The sequence below is a fragment of the Leptinotarsa decemlineata genome, unplaced genomic scaffold, assembly GCF_025532065.1.
Source record: "Leptinotarsa decemlineata unplaced genomic scaffold, Ldec_3_MD MMD2_tig00026340_RagTag_RagTag, whole genome shotgun sequence".
NCBI lineage: Eukaryota > Metazoa > Arthropoda > Insecta > Coleoptera > Chrysomelidae > Leptinotarsa > Leptinotarsa decemlineata.
Genome location: NW_027412694.1, coordinates 12,398,368 through 12,413,266, shown reverse-complemented (window position 1 = coordinate 12,413,266; position 14,899 = coordinate 12,398,368). Strand labels below are relative to the sequence as shown.

General features: G+C 34.7%; 1 protein-coding gene across 1 annotated transcript in view; it reads left to right on the top strand.

Annotated features, from left to right (window-relative positions):
• The window catches only part of LOC141485860 (S phase cyclin A-associated protein in the endoplasmic reticulum-like), a 252,152-nt gene that overhangs the window by 58,973 nt on the left and 178,280 nt on the right, over positions 1-14,899 (top strand). The window lies entirely within an intron of this gene.

Here is a 14,899-nt window from a genome sequence, read left to right as displayed (position 1 = left end):
AATGGTCACATTTTCAGCACCTGCTGAAGTAGGATTCTACTGAGTCAATTACACATTTCAAATTACTGTGTTGTAGTTGTTTTTCTTCATAATACCTACATGTTTGAGTCAAATACAACAAATAAGGTATCATTGGAAAGATAATTTTGTGCCCTTTCAAATGAAATATCACTCGACCCCACTTTCCATTTAAAATTTTAGGGTTGTTACTCACCCTCGCTAGGGGGTTAAAGGCACAGGTAGAAAAATACATCTAAAATGTGTCCCCCTCAAAAGCAAAATTGACCTGTCCGAGCATTTTAGGCGTTAAGTTACAAAAAAAGGAGAAAAACAAGGTGCATACTTTTCGTTGGACCACTCGATATCTCAGTTTTTATCAATACGTCAAGAATAGTTTGCAGAACTTGTACATTTTGTACATATTTTAGTGAAATTTACGAGTGAAAACTGGTCAAAAGTCGAAACCAAAACGCCATTGTTTTCAAAAACAAAAAGTGTTAAGGCAACACATTAAATTATCAGGCATTGGAGACAATGAAATAAATCAATGAACCTTAGCAGTCGATTAAATAATGAAATTTCGATAAAGAAGCGAAAGCACATCCAAACGTCAGGTCGACGCATTATCGCCGTAAAATAATCGGGGATTATGATTGTTTGCACATGTCGGACTCGCCTTGTTTTCTGCCCCTCGCGTGGTGCTCGGCATAGGGGGTTGCTCTTTTTTGCGGCCATACGGTCAAGTTTCGCCATCGAAACGACATGTGCGTCGATCGCACGATTCTTTCCTTCCGCCCGCGGAAGGATCTTCGACATTCTGACAGATTTATTCTCGCAGGTCGTGTTGCTGTCAAAATAGTTGGGGCTTCGAGGGGTGGACGCGATTCTTGTTTTGATGGCAGAATTGAATCTGGATGACAAAGGGAAGTAATATGAACCTCCAATTCAATTAAAATAATCGTATGTATCCAGTTCTGACAAAAGTGGAATATATATACAGTGCATTTCTTTAAATGAACGGGTCAACTCAAAAAATTGAAATTTGGGATAATGAAATTATCCCAAATAATGAAATTGACAGATAAAACTTTCAAGACGGCGACTGGGCGCCATCTGGGAAAAAAATTAAATGGAAAGGGAGGTCTTGTGTCACATAATTTTGAAACTCCTGGCGAATACGTCAGAATCCTAGAATATGAAGTCCATATCTTCACCTACTACAAAATAGCGGCGGAACATTTAATAATTTCCTGAAGACAAATACATTAATATCGATATTTTTAGAAATATTCCTTTTTATCTGCTATATGGCAATTCCAACAACCCGATAAGGTTTGTTAAGTTATTTTTTGTTTATAAAAACGACAAAAAATGTCAGTACGACAATGAACATCATTGTTCAGTTAGAATATTCTCATTAAGTTTTCGGTTTTACTAGTATAAAAATGAAAAACCTCTAAAATGGTCAATTCTCGCCAATTGGAACAAAAAATTAAAGCGTTTTTATTTACGGTGCGAGGCGTAACTTTCACGAGACCGAAAGGATTTTCAATGAACGTTTTACGAATCTTTCTATCTGCAGAAAATATTTGAGGGAACTTGTATCCAAATTCACAACTACCGGTAGTGTACATAACAAAAAGCCCCCAGATCATCCGACCATTCCGGAAGAACAGCTAGTGCAAATAATTGGTGAGATGGTAGTAAATCCTGAACAGTCTACTTATTCCGTCGCGACTGTTTGTGAGGTGTCTCCTTCTACTGTGTGGAAACTTTTGAAGAGGAATAGGTATCATCCATACAAAATTAAAATGGTACACCAATTAATTGAAGATGACCCTGATTGAAAAACAGAATTCTGTGAAATCATGACGGAAAATATTGCAAGGCATCCTAAATATCTCCACAATATTTGTTTCAGTGACGAATGTACATTTTTTAAAAATATTTCATATTCAATACTGATTATGTAAATGCCATGGAAAATTTTTCAACATGAGAATGAGCAAAATATAAATAAAAATCGAAAAATTTCGGTAAAAAATTTATTCAAACAATTAATAAATTATAATAGACTTCAACAAATATTTAAATAAAAATATAAATTCTTCACAAATGACAATCCTTATCTAAAACATTAACATGTTCTATTATTTATTATTATTATTATTAGTGATATCTACTAAAAAACAATTAGAGTCGATTTCGAAACCTTTCACTGAAGTAATGTTCTGAAATGAAAGAGAACAGAGAGTAGTGATTGTCTACATTTTCGCAATACTATTGGATCAATTTCTACTTACTAGCTTGGATATTATCTCATAGAAATATAAAAAATTAATCTTTTTTTTTACAAATCCAATTTAAAAAACGGAGGTATCAATATTTTTTGATAATAGAAAAAACAATGACGTACTTCATCACGGACAAATTTCATTAGAAATATAACTGTGATGACAAAATTCACTTAGCTCTCCAACCATAACTTTCAGGTTCAAATCTACTGAATTTGAGAATTCTAGCATTTGATTACTTAGGTACAGACCTGAATAATAATAAGTATCTACAGTTCTAATTCCAAGTTATTAAGAAATTCCTCCATGTCTAAAAATAAAAGAAATTATATTGCATGTTTTGAGTTCGTGCAGTTTTCTGCATTTCTGTAAATATGTTACAAATAACTTTCCTATTTCGGTCTTACTGATTTTAATAAAGTAATATAAGAGAAAACTGTGATTATTTCACAATGTTCTTTAAAAGAAAAATCTTAAAAAGATGTTCCTTCAAGGACTCAGTATATATGTGTATATGTTCACAGATAAAATTTCCGTTATTGGAGTGACACCAACCCTCACGTTTTCCGGGAAACACATACCCAATATACAGAAAAAATTAACGTTTGGGCAGGAATACTGGGAAACCATATTGTAAGACATCTATTTATTGATCAAAATTTAACAGGGGAACTGTATTTGAATATGCTGAAAACTACTGTTGACCCTCTCATCACTGAAGTCGTCTAAGCGAATCCCAATGAATTCGATATGGATATTGTATTCCAACAAGATGGAGCACAACCACATTACTCCAGACAAGTAAGAAACTATTTGGATACTACTTTTCCCGGTCGTTGGATTGGTCAGCCCGCTCGCCAAATTTGACAACTTTGGACTTTTTTTGTGGGGCTATTTGAAGCAAAAGGTGTACGAAACTGAACCTACTTTAATATTGAATATACGGCAGAGAATAATAAATATTTGTAGAGATATTGGCGTAACTGTGTTTGAAAATGTTCGGCGTGAAATATCGGATAGGCTGTACATATCTCAAGAGGTTCAAGGCAACCATTTCGAGCATCTTCTGAAGTGACATGAAGTGTCAATGTATTCAGGCAATTATTAAAAGTTCCACCATTTTGTAGTATTTGAAGATATTGACATTATATTCTAGGGTTGTGAAGCATTTGCCAGGAGCTTCAAAAAGATGTGTCACAAGACCTTCTTTCCATTCAGTTTTTTTTCCCAATTGGCGCCCAGTCGCCATTTTGAAAGTTTCATCTGTCAATTTCACTTCAAAATAAAGTATTCATGCATTAATTTCATTATCCTAAGAGTTGACCCGTTCAAAAAATAAAAGGGGGGGACATTAAAGAAAAGCACTGTAAAAATTAGTAACTGTTCAGATATATATTTTTTCTTTCTTGGGGTGTAAAATAAATAAAGTGACTATTCAGTTATACTCTTAGGAAAATGTCGAGTTTTCGACAATGTTTATTGCCTTCTTCAGAACAACTGAAATATATACATGCGTATTTACATATTATATGATAAAATTTCTACTTACTATCGTGAGAATAATGAAAAATGGATTTATTCGAAACCAGTAAAAACATTGATGAAATGGAATGATGGAACTAACTTTGACATATTTTAAAATCAGGGAGGAGAATTTTGAACAGAGGGTGATATAATTTCTTTTTGATTTTTCTAAATGAATCTATAAATATTACTGAGATTGTTGAGATCTGATCTTTTATTCATCGCATGTTCTTCTTTATTTATCTCAGCCACTTCTAAAAATATTTTTTCGGAAAGATTCTTTTCAGTATGTAAAATTTAAGTATTACCATAATCCACATTATGATCATACTGAATAACATGATCTGCCGAAGCACATGATTTAATATTTCTCCTACAGTCACTCTCATGAGAGATAATACGATTCAATGTTCTAGATGCCTGATCAATATATGACTTATCACAATTTTGACAAGGAATTCTGTAAATAATATTATGTGAATGATAATATGTAATTATCCATGTATATATTGTTATCCTGAAGAAGGCAATACACTTTGCCACTTTGCCGAAAGCTTCGATTTGGAAGATTCGTCGCAAGTTATTTTCCACTATGAAAAGCAGAAATTAATTTATTTGGTCGACACGACCAACCGATAGACCGGTTTCGGGGTACTTGTCCCATCATCAGTACCGTCTCATCTTCAGAGCGGTGCGAACCGTCTGAGTATCACGACCAAACAAATATAATTCCAGCTGGTCATGAACTCTTTCTGCAGTTGATTCAGTGGGATGTCCACTGTGCCATCTGCAGACAAAGCCAGGAAACAACACCTCAAACACATAGATACGCTAGGTTCAGGTGAAAACACCTCACCCTTTCACTGTCATGTAGACCTACGACTTTGTAGATACATGTAGCAGGTATCCAACGAAAAAATCAACAACTAACTCAGTCAATGCCGCGCAGAGAGTTGAAGTAAAACCATCAGGCACCTGCGCAACGCGTAAATCCAGTCCACAAGCATCTTCATCTACACAAAATGATCACTTAGATGAAAACAGCTCTTCTTCAAGAGATGAAGGTGAAACAATTGATTTTGATCCAGATATTTCTCCTGAACCCTTTAACCAGGAAGAACTCAACGCATTGGACTTTGGTCTTGTAAGAATGGATTAGAGATTATAGCTTCTCGATTAAAACAAAAAATCTTTCAACTCAAAAAAAAGAGAGATTTACCCACATTATTCTCCGAAGATGATGACTTTGTTTATTGTTCAGATATTCCGGGTTCATTACATAGACAAATATGACCCGAATGAATGGCACTTATTTATTTATTTATTCCTCTGAACGTAACTCGAAATGTGTGCTTATGCGTGACGATAATACGCTTAGTTCTTTATCGATAGCACATTCAACTAAAGTCAAAGGAGAATATGCTACTGTAGCTTCTGTTTTGGGGAAAATCAAATATTATGAACACAAGTGGCTCATCTGTAGAGTAGGGAGGGTGAGTGTAGGTCCACATCACTTAGGCCACATGTGACCCATTGTACATCATCCCGAGGAGTTGCCCTCTTAGGTCATCGTCCATCCTGCCCTTTCCAGGAAGGTGGACAGCTCACTACGAAACATATCTCCTTTATATCGGCAGGTGTAGGCCCTGACTCGCCGAACACACACTCTTTCATTGACGATAACTTGGTACAGTCGCATAGGACATGTCTGACAGTTTCATTTTCCTGTTCACACATCCAGCATAGAGCGTTGCATCCTCTGATTTCATCTCAGCTCTTTAGGTATTGAGCATGGGTGTAACGTTTGGCTAGTTCTGCAATTGTCGAATTCATCACGCTGTAAGTGCCACTGGGTCCTAAAATTCTTAGTCCAGTAGCTTCCTTGGCTAGAGTCGGCAATGCGGTTACCTTTACTCCTGTCGTGCCCTTTAATCCACCTCAGGATAATGTTATCTATCGAGGCTTTGGTTAAATCTTGGTGGCACTCTAGTACTAGGTAACAAGTTGCTCATAAAATATGAATTTTCTGCTCGGACAACAGAGAGGCTACTTGGCTTATTTTTCTGTAGCACATCAGAGCTAGTAGTTACCACCTACCTATCTACCTACCTAGGGATCGCATAATACTGCCACCTCTCCATATCAACGAGGGCTTATCAAAGAATTTGTCAAAGCTCTGAATAAGGATGGTGATTGTTTCAAATACATCTGTTTCATAGTTTCATAATATGAGTATAGAGACACTGAAATCCGGAATTTTCGATGGTCCACAAATAAGGAGGTTGATAAAGGGCGAGAACTTCAATAGTTATATGATTGATAGTGAACAACATGTCTGGAATGAATTCGTTTGGATTGCATAAACTTTTGTGGGAAACGAAAGGGGTGAAATCTTAGTGATCTGAGTGAAGATTATGGACAACTGATCCATCAAGATAGTCGAACTGTAGCAGAGTGGTACCAGGGTCACTGGGATGGCGTACATGATGGACTATTGTAAGAGCATAAAAATAGTCCTCTGTGGACCAAGTCAAGCAAAAAAATGTTGTAATAGAATTTGTTTTGATAAATAGTGCTTGTCTTTTTAATGTCTTTTAATGAAACTTTCAACATTTTATTAAAACAACAATAAAAATAAAATAAAAACAACAATAAAAATTAATTGGCGCTCCGAGGCGACTTCATTGATTCCAGTGGCGTATTTGCTTTTTCAGCTGCAGGAAAACCCGGAAAAACCTGCAGCACCACATCATCTGAAGGTCTTGATCTACCAATGTCCTCTCTCTTATAAAACAAAATGTAGGGTGTTTCCAGAAGCTCCAATAGATTCAATGCATCGCCAGAACACTTCGTGACACGACTATCGTCAAACTTGAACCAGTCCGTTTCGTCTTTGATCAAGACGTAATAATGACCAAATTCAACGCCAGAACCACAGTGAACAATGACTGCATGAATATTATAATAGTGGTCTGCTAGGTTGAAAAGTTTCTGTTTCGAACCTTCCAAAGAGTTTCTTGCTTCCGTTAGAGGTTGAGTCTTGTTTGAAAATCATCAGGGTTATTATTAGATTGACTGGTGCCTCAGCTATACTTGTTTCCTTATAACAGTCAGTTAGTTTGACGCATGTTTGACAATACAGTCGATCATCACCTGTTAAAAAATTCCAGTTTCTGATAATTTACCAATAAGCTTTGCACGGACTGGTTATTAGTCATATTAGGAAAAGCTAGATGAAGTTCCTCAAAAACTAAAGGTTGCACAATAAATATGATTTCAGATCTTAAATCAGTCATAATATTTGATGGAACAAAAATTATATTTCCTTGTGTTATTAATCAGAAATATCCTGCAGTTAATCATCAAAAATTTTATTACCGTTTCGAAAAAGGGATTCAGGGTAGCTAAAGTATATATACTCAACAATTACTTATGAATCAATTGGCGACATGATGACGTATCCGATAACGATCCCATCGAAGATACGCAACCAGTGTTACTAATCTAGCAAAAGATAAAGTCATCATAATGAGACGTGACTCGAATAACAAGGAGGGTTTTATTAAATAAACGCGTCTCTCGGTCGGATCGGCCTAACCCTTAACCCTAGCGAAATCGCGGATCAAGGGTAGGTCCACCCTTCTTGCGTAGATTTACTCCGACATATGGGTTACTTTAAAACGCATGCATCAAATTTAAATACTGTGCATATTTATTATGTTACATTGCTCGGCGTTTTATTATGTTGTGTTGGGTTTTTCTACGAATTCTCCCCATGGTACATGGAACATATCCCGTTAAATAAACTGGATAATTGAAACACCTTGCGCCCCTAGCTAAGGGTTGATATAGTAATACTTTTCTCTTTATAATGGAATATGAATATATTGTTTCGCATTTTAACTATATATTTTCAATGTTCCTATATGTTTCCTTTGTATTTCTATGTAACTTAATAAGATGATGTCGAAGGAAATGGGAAAAAAATTGAAACAGAAATTTTTTCCACGTGGACCAGGTATCTCAAACAATAACAGTTTTATCTCCATGGAGGTGTTGGGACTGGTGATAGGTGAATTATTATTCAGCGTATTCAACGACAAAATTTAATAACACCAAACACAATAACAAAGGAACACAAAAAACAGGAAAGTACAATATGGCTTCGAAAAACTAATCTCGAAGTGAACCGTTTACACTTTTCACCAGAATGTCATGTTAACAGCTCCACAACTCGCCTCTAAAAAACTATCCTTCTCAAGATTTCTTCTCACGTGCCAAAACCGAAAATCTGTCATTGCATTAAGCCCTGCCTACACGGTTCTCGAGTGTTCTACCACTCGGTTCTCGAGTGTTCGACTCCTCGGTTCTCGAGTGTTCGATTCGGATTTTGCAATTACTTCACACTGAAATAATTTCTTAGTTTTTTAGGAGAATGTTTTGTTTGTTGGGTATTGGTGACAGATCAAAAACCCCTACAGAGGTATTTTTCGCAAAACACATTACAGAAATACATCTGAGATCGTTTATTTTCGATCAATCTATTTTCTATGAATACAATTTTTATCAAATAAATGTGTTAGTTGCCCTAAACATTTCATGCTCATTATAATTGTCTTTTACACTATATAATTCAAATTAATATTTTAGGATTTATCACAAACCATTGCGATACGCGAATACCCGAATGTTCTGGACTTTCCTAGAACTTTCTAAAGTGCGAAACTTCCATCCCTCATCAAAAGCACGCCCTTTAGGTAAAAAAAGGAATCTTCTTCATGCTAAAACTGAGGTGACAATATTAAAGAAAAAAAGTAATTTTACTTTCAAGAAATTATGCTGTAAGTTATCCAGAGTCTAAGAATGTAGTCAAATATACTCACAACCTTGTAATGTAATAAGACTATTTTCAATATTTTTCCGAAAGACATTTTTGCTGAGGGAGTCAGTGTTTCTTGATGTTTTTTGAGTTTTCAGCTTTCACCAATCTGGAAAATAAATAAATCTACATGAACAGATAACCTGTTCTAATAGTGTAATATGATATTATATTAGTATCAATTGAAACGGGTATATTTTAAGGGGAGATTAATTTTTGGGAAAGAAAGGTTTTTGGCTTTTTACTTCTCCATCTTGATACAAAACATTTTGGGATTTTTCCGAAGGAAGAAAGGAAACAATCAATTTCAAAATAAAAACTTCATACGAAGATGTGTATATCATGCAAAGAACTAACTTTCAGACATAAACTGGAAGAGAAACCCTTTCGAAACAGCTACTTCCATATAAACATTAGATTACACAAAAGAAAAAACATTCCTAAACAAACACTTTTATATGAATATTGCGTTATACAAAAACACTTTTCTCTGTTCAGTTTATATTCGAAACATTTGTCATGGAATTGAATATTATGGTACATTGTCATCCTTACTGGTAGATCCGATGTTCACCGTAAGACGCTTGCCTTATCACCTCTTCAGTACCAAAGGTAGATAACATCATAAGAAAAAACACACAATTGATTTATAAAATAACGACTTCCTGTCACGGAAAGAGTTTGATCGACTCATGTCAGCGATGACAGTATAGTCTATAGCTATACGAAGTCAATTCGAATGGCATAAAAACTAAATAGTTACCGAACGTCGGCAATTCCTTTCTATGGCATGGGCGGCGTGGTATAATTCACGAGGTCTAAGCATTATTTTTATGTTGGAGGTTTTATATGGTATTAACTAGTAAATTTATCAGATCCTGTACATTAGTCTTTCATTTAACTGTTCCGATTGACTTCGTATAAACTATATGCAATGACATTCATTCGCTTATTTGATTAAATCGCAGCCATATGAATATTGCTTAAATTTAAAGGGGTATATTTTTAGGAGAGATTAATTTTTGGGCAAGTGTCTTACGGCGAAAAATCGAATGTCTACCAGTGACGATGACAGTGTTCCATGTTTCATATAATATATTGTGTAGGCATCCTGCGAATGATCTCTGTTTCAATTCCATAACGATTGTTTGGGATCCAAACTGAATAGAGAATGTTCATGAAAGTAACTGTTTCGAAAAGGCTTTTTATTCCAGTTTGTGTCTGTTACTGCTTTGAAGATCTACATACACATTTTTGTATAGAGTTAGTTTTTTTTAAATTGATTGCTTCCTCCCTTTCTTCTTACAGTCATTATTAACTTTTATTTGATTGTTTAAATAAAATAAGTTTTTATACTTTTTCTCTTTAATGTTAAACTGAATGTGTGACAGACACTTTTCTACATGATGACTTTTTACTATAACTTCTAGTTAGTAAGTACATTTTTTACCTATCTGTTTCACAATTTTGTTGCAATATTAACATTGTTTGTAGATGTCTTGATAAAGAGAATAAACATTCTCGAAAGCTCGAACATATGACAAAGAGTATTCTTTAAACAACAGGCCGGTAACTTGACTGCATCCCCAACAACATCCTGAGACTCTCCCCTAAGAACTCAATCATTTGAAAATCATGAATTCTAATGAAAATCATCAGAAAAGCAACAATGAGAAATTGACATTCAGGATAACGGAAATCATCAACAAGAGGCTGAGATCAGCCAAGGACCCCAGAGGACCTTTAGCAACACCTTGGTTTAAAGGATCTCTTGTAGATGTGGATCGGTCTTTATTGAAACCACGAATAAAAGTGTAATTACTTGGCTCTCTGGCATTAGCGCATTTGAATAAGCTGAAGTTCCCGATATAAATCAGTTAATATCCAAGACTAACCATTTCAGAAACATACAAAAAATTTCAATCGAAAGTTAGACGGAATTAACAATTTTCTGATTGATCCGACCGATTCGATGATTGATTTGCAAACACAGTAGTTTCTTCAACAGTTTTCAAATCACTGTTGATCAAATCGTGAGGTGTAGTTTATGGAATTAAGAATAATAAAATTTGGCTACTCGCCTCAAGCAATAGATACGCTACGCCTACTACCAATGGAATAAATCTGGAAACTCCAATAGGGAACTTACATATTTTTTTAATCGTAAATGTGTTCTGCTATGAAAATAATTAATTACTGCAAAATATGAGCAGTAAAATATCAATAGTCAGTTTATAAAAAATGTGAAAAGTTTCTTGGGTTGAAAAAACAATTCAAACAAGCGTCCAAAGGCGCGAACTGTCATGATGTCATACCGTATCAATCTGGGCGCACGCATATGGCGCAGGCTGCGACTGTCATTTAAATCTACTTATTTAAGCAGCTGCAGCGAAACGCTTTTGTGTAAAATGTGATGAGGTCCTGTTTTTTTAATAGATTGGTATTATTAAGTTGTATAGTTTCGTGATTTGTGTTCAAACTTGATTCAGCTTTGTTTGTGTGTTGTTGAATTCATAAATCTAACAAGGACTTTCAATTTTAAAGGCAATGAATGGAACACAAACAATACAACACGTTACTTACACATATAAGTATAGAGTTGATGAGACAAAATTTAGCATACATTATTAAAATATTCATTTATAGTATAAGGCTCTATATTGCATGAAAATTCTTTCACAGACTTCAGAAAACCGCTGGCCAACCCAATGTCTCTTATATCCTGTGGCATAGAATTAAAAAATTTAATCGCACTGTATACAGTACTTCTTTCATATAGAGATTTTTTATGTATCGGATATAAAAAATCATTCCTAAATCTTGTTCCATACTTATGTGTTTTATGATGCTTTTCAAAGTAGCTTGGTTGATTAACTAAAAATTTTAATGACTCAAAAATGTATATCGCTAGTACTGTTAATAATTTGTTCATTTTAAAGATTCCTCTACATGAGTCTTTGACCTTCATACCAAAAAGTATTCTGTGGCAGAGAAATACTCTGTTCAGCTCATGACTGGAGCCCCAAATGATAATACCAAACTTTATTGCAGGGTAAAAATTAGCGTAGTAGACAGTCATCAGAACATCACTGTCAACGTTTTTTAGAGAATTCTCATAGCATATGTAGTTGAAGAAAGTTCTCTGCAGAGATTGTCTATTTGATTTACCCAACTTAAGGTGTCATCGATATATATACCCAAAAACTTCAAGGAGGTGTTGCAGGTCACTCTAAAATAATTGAAACTAATGATCTTCGGTGTCTCCATGCTGTTATCAATTTTGAACATGACGCAATCTGTTTTTTTCATCATTTAAAATCAATTTATTTTCCAGAAAAAAGTGTTTTGTCCTTTCTATTATAATACTGCCATGTTTTATTATGTGTGGTAAGTTTGCACCTGTCAACAATAGGTTAATATCATCAGCATAATTAACTATGTGAGCGGAATTTGAATTTACCACCATGTTTATGTCATTTGTAAATATAATGAAGGGTATTGGGCCCAATATATTACCCTGTGGAACTCCCATAGACGTGTCCAAAACCTCTGATCGTGCTGCTGTATCTTTCAAGTTCAGTTCTACGATTTGCTTTCTGTTTTTTAGATACGACTTGAACCAGTCATAGGAGTTCCCTCGAATTCCATATTTGTAAAGTTTTCCTAGTAGAAGATCATGATCTATACCATCAAAGGCTTTAGATAAGTCCATGAAAATTTCACAGGATAGACCCCCTCTTTCCATTGCTTCCAGAATTTCATTACTAAAATTAACAAGAGCTGTTTCAATGGATTTCTTTTTCAAATAGGCGTGTTGGTGACTTGAAAACTTTAAAGTTTGAGAAGAAAGATGTTAGTCTTGTGGCCATTGAGTTTTCGAATAGTTTTGATATACATGTCAGAAGACTAATTGGTCTGAAATTATTAATGTCTGACCAACTTCCTTTCTTATGTAGTGGCTTTACAAAAGCTGTCTTCAAATCATCAGGAAAAATTCCTTGCTCGAATGACATATTTATCAGATGAGTTAATACACTAACTATTTCATATATACAACTTTTAATGAAAAGTATTGGAACATCATTAATTCCACAGCTCTTTTTGTTTTTCATATTTTTTACAATTGCTATTAACTCATTTTCTGTCATTGGACTCGAAAACAAGGTGTGACTTTTGGAGGCTATCGACTTCTCAAATCCGCTCACTTTACCGATATTATTTTGTGTTGACAAAATTTTGAGAGCTGAATTTGCAAAATGGTTGTTAAAATTATTAGCCATTTCTTCTGGATTTTCAGTATATATCTGATTACAATGCACTGAACCCGTTTCTTCTTTAATTATCTGCCACATCATTTTGGTTTTGTTGTCTGATTGTGCAATTCTCTACCTATAGTAATCTTTCTTTGCGTTTTCTAGTAGATTATTATAGTTGATCTTTAGGTCCTTGTAAATTTCTTCGTACTGATGATCAATGTGAGATATTGATTGATAGAAAACTAGTTTGTTTTTCATATGACTAATCTCCGGTGACATGAAAAATTTACTTTTAGTCAACTTCTTTTTATTACATGATTTTGGAAAATAGAGATTGAAATAGACTTTGAAAGTATTACTGAAGGATGAGAATGCTCCATTTAGGTTTTTTGCATTGTAAAGTTTTGGCCAATCCTCGGAAGCTAATTTTGTACGAAATTCCAGAATTGATTCCGGATTATAGTATCTTTTCTGGATTCTGGAAGTGAGGTGAGTTTGATTCATTATATTACAGAGCAAAAGCTGCCCAGAATGATCAGAAATACCGGTTTGTATAAGTATTCTTTTTTTAAATCCATCAAAATTTGTAATAATATTATCTAAGCATGAACTAGAATGAGAAGTTACCCTTGTTGGTTCCGAAATAGTTATAGTAGCATTGTAGCTGGCCAGCAGATCTCTGAAATCTCTGCAAGCCTTCGTTTTTTGACATAAAAGATCCACATTGAAATCACCTGCAATAAAATATACAGTGTTTTTCATATAAAATATTATAACATATTATTTTATCATATTGTGTAAGGTTATAAACCCAAAAAACTAGTATAAAATATTGATTTCTCCACAAAAAATGTCTCCTAAACAATTACTTTTTGTACTTTTTGTTCTTGTTGAAAAATCTTCTTCACCATTTAGTAAGAACCATATCGCATCGCTATTTATTTTTATTGGAATATAATTACCTAAAGCAGCAATTGTGTACCCAATTGTATGTAGCTACAAGAGCATTATCCTCTGGCATATATGTATAAGTACATCGAAAAAGACACAGCCCCCGGTTAGTGTTGTATACGGAAGGTCGACAGATGGGCAGATGTCGAGATAAGGGCGCGTCCGTCTGTCTCGCTGTCATGCTGTCCCATCACCCGATACGGCTACTTAATATTTGATTCTCTTTTATCAACATCGTCATCATCGTTACTCTGGCCCCGATGTAACCCCATTATCCGTAAACACACCGCGCGGGGGGTTATACTGCAGTATTCCATTTAATTTATCTGTAACCACCCACAGAACAGAACTACCGTATGAATTTCAATCGTATTTATATTCGATTAATCAGAGTATTAGGGTATAGAGGGCTTGAATATACGCGTTAGTTTTTCAGGTGGTTTATCTGTTCTCTAGGGTTCGCATGTGAATAGAAACGAGTGAAATTGAGTTGAACTGGAACAGTCCAGGTTGAATTAAATGTAAAAACTTTAATGTTGTGGTGGAATTTGCAGTAATTGATGGATTTTTTCCGTCTTCTAACATAAAAATTATTTTTGGGGAAAAAGGATTTTGGCTTTGTATTTCTCTATCTTTATGCGAAAAATGTGGGAATCTTCCATATAAACGAAGAAACAATGACTTGAGGTCCGTGACGTCACGGGCCTAGTCCCGCTTCTTGTTCGATTGGCCAATAGGAACAATACAAATAATTAACACTGCCAAGTCGTAAAATTCACGAAGCGAATAAACAGTTTCTGTTTCATTCGTGATTCAAAGTAAAATCACACTCACTTTCGACAACCAAATATAAAAAACAGGTGCAAGAAATGCATTGGAAGGGAGAAATAATTATGCATGGGATCCAAATAACACACAACACAATAAAAACGTTGTTTTCAAAATGTCTCCGGCAATAGACATTTTCATGTTGATATCACAGAAATTTTAGTAAT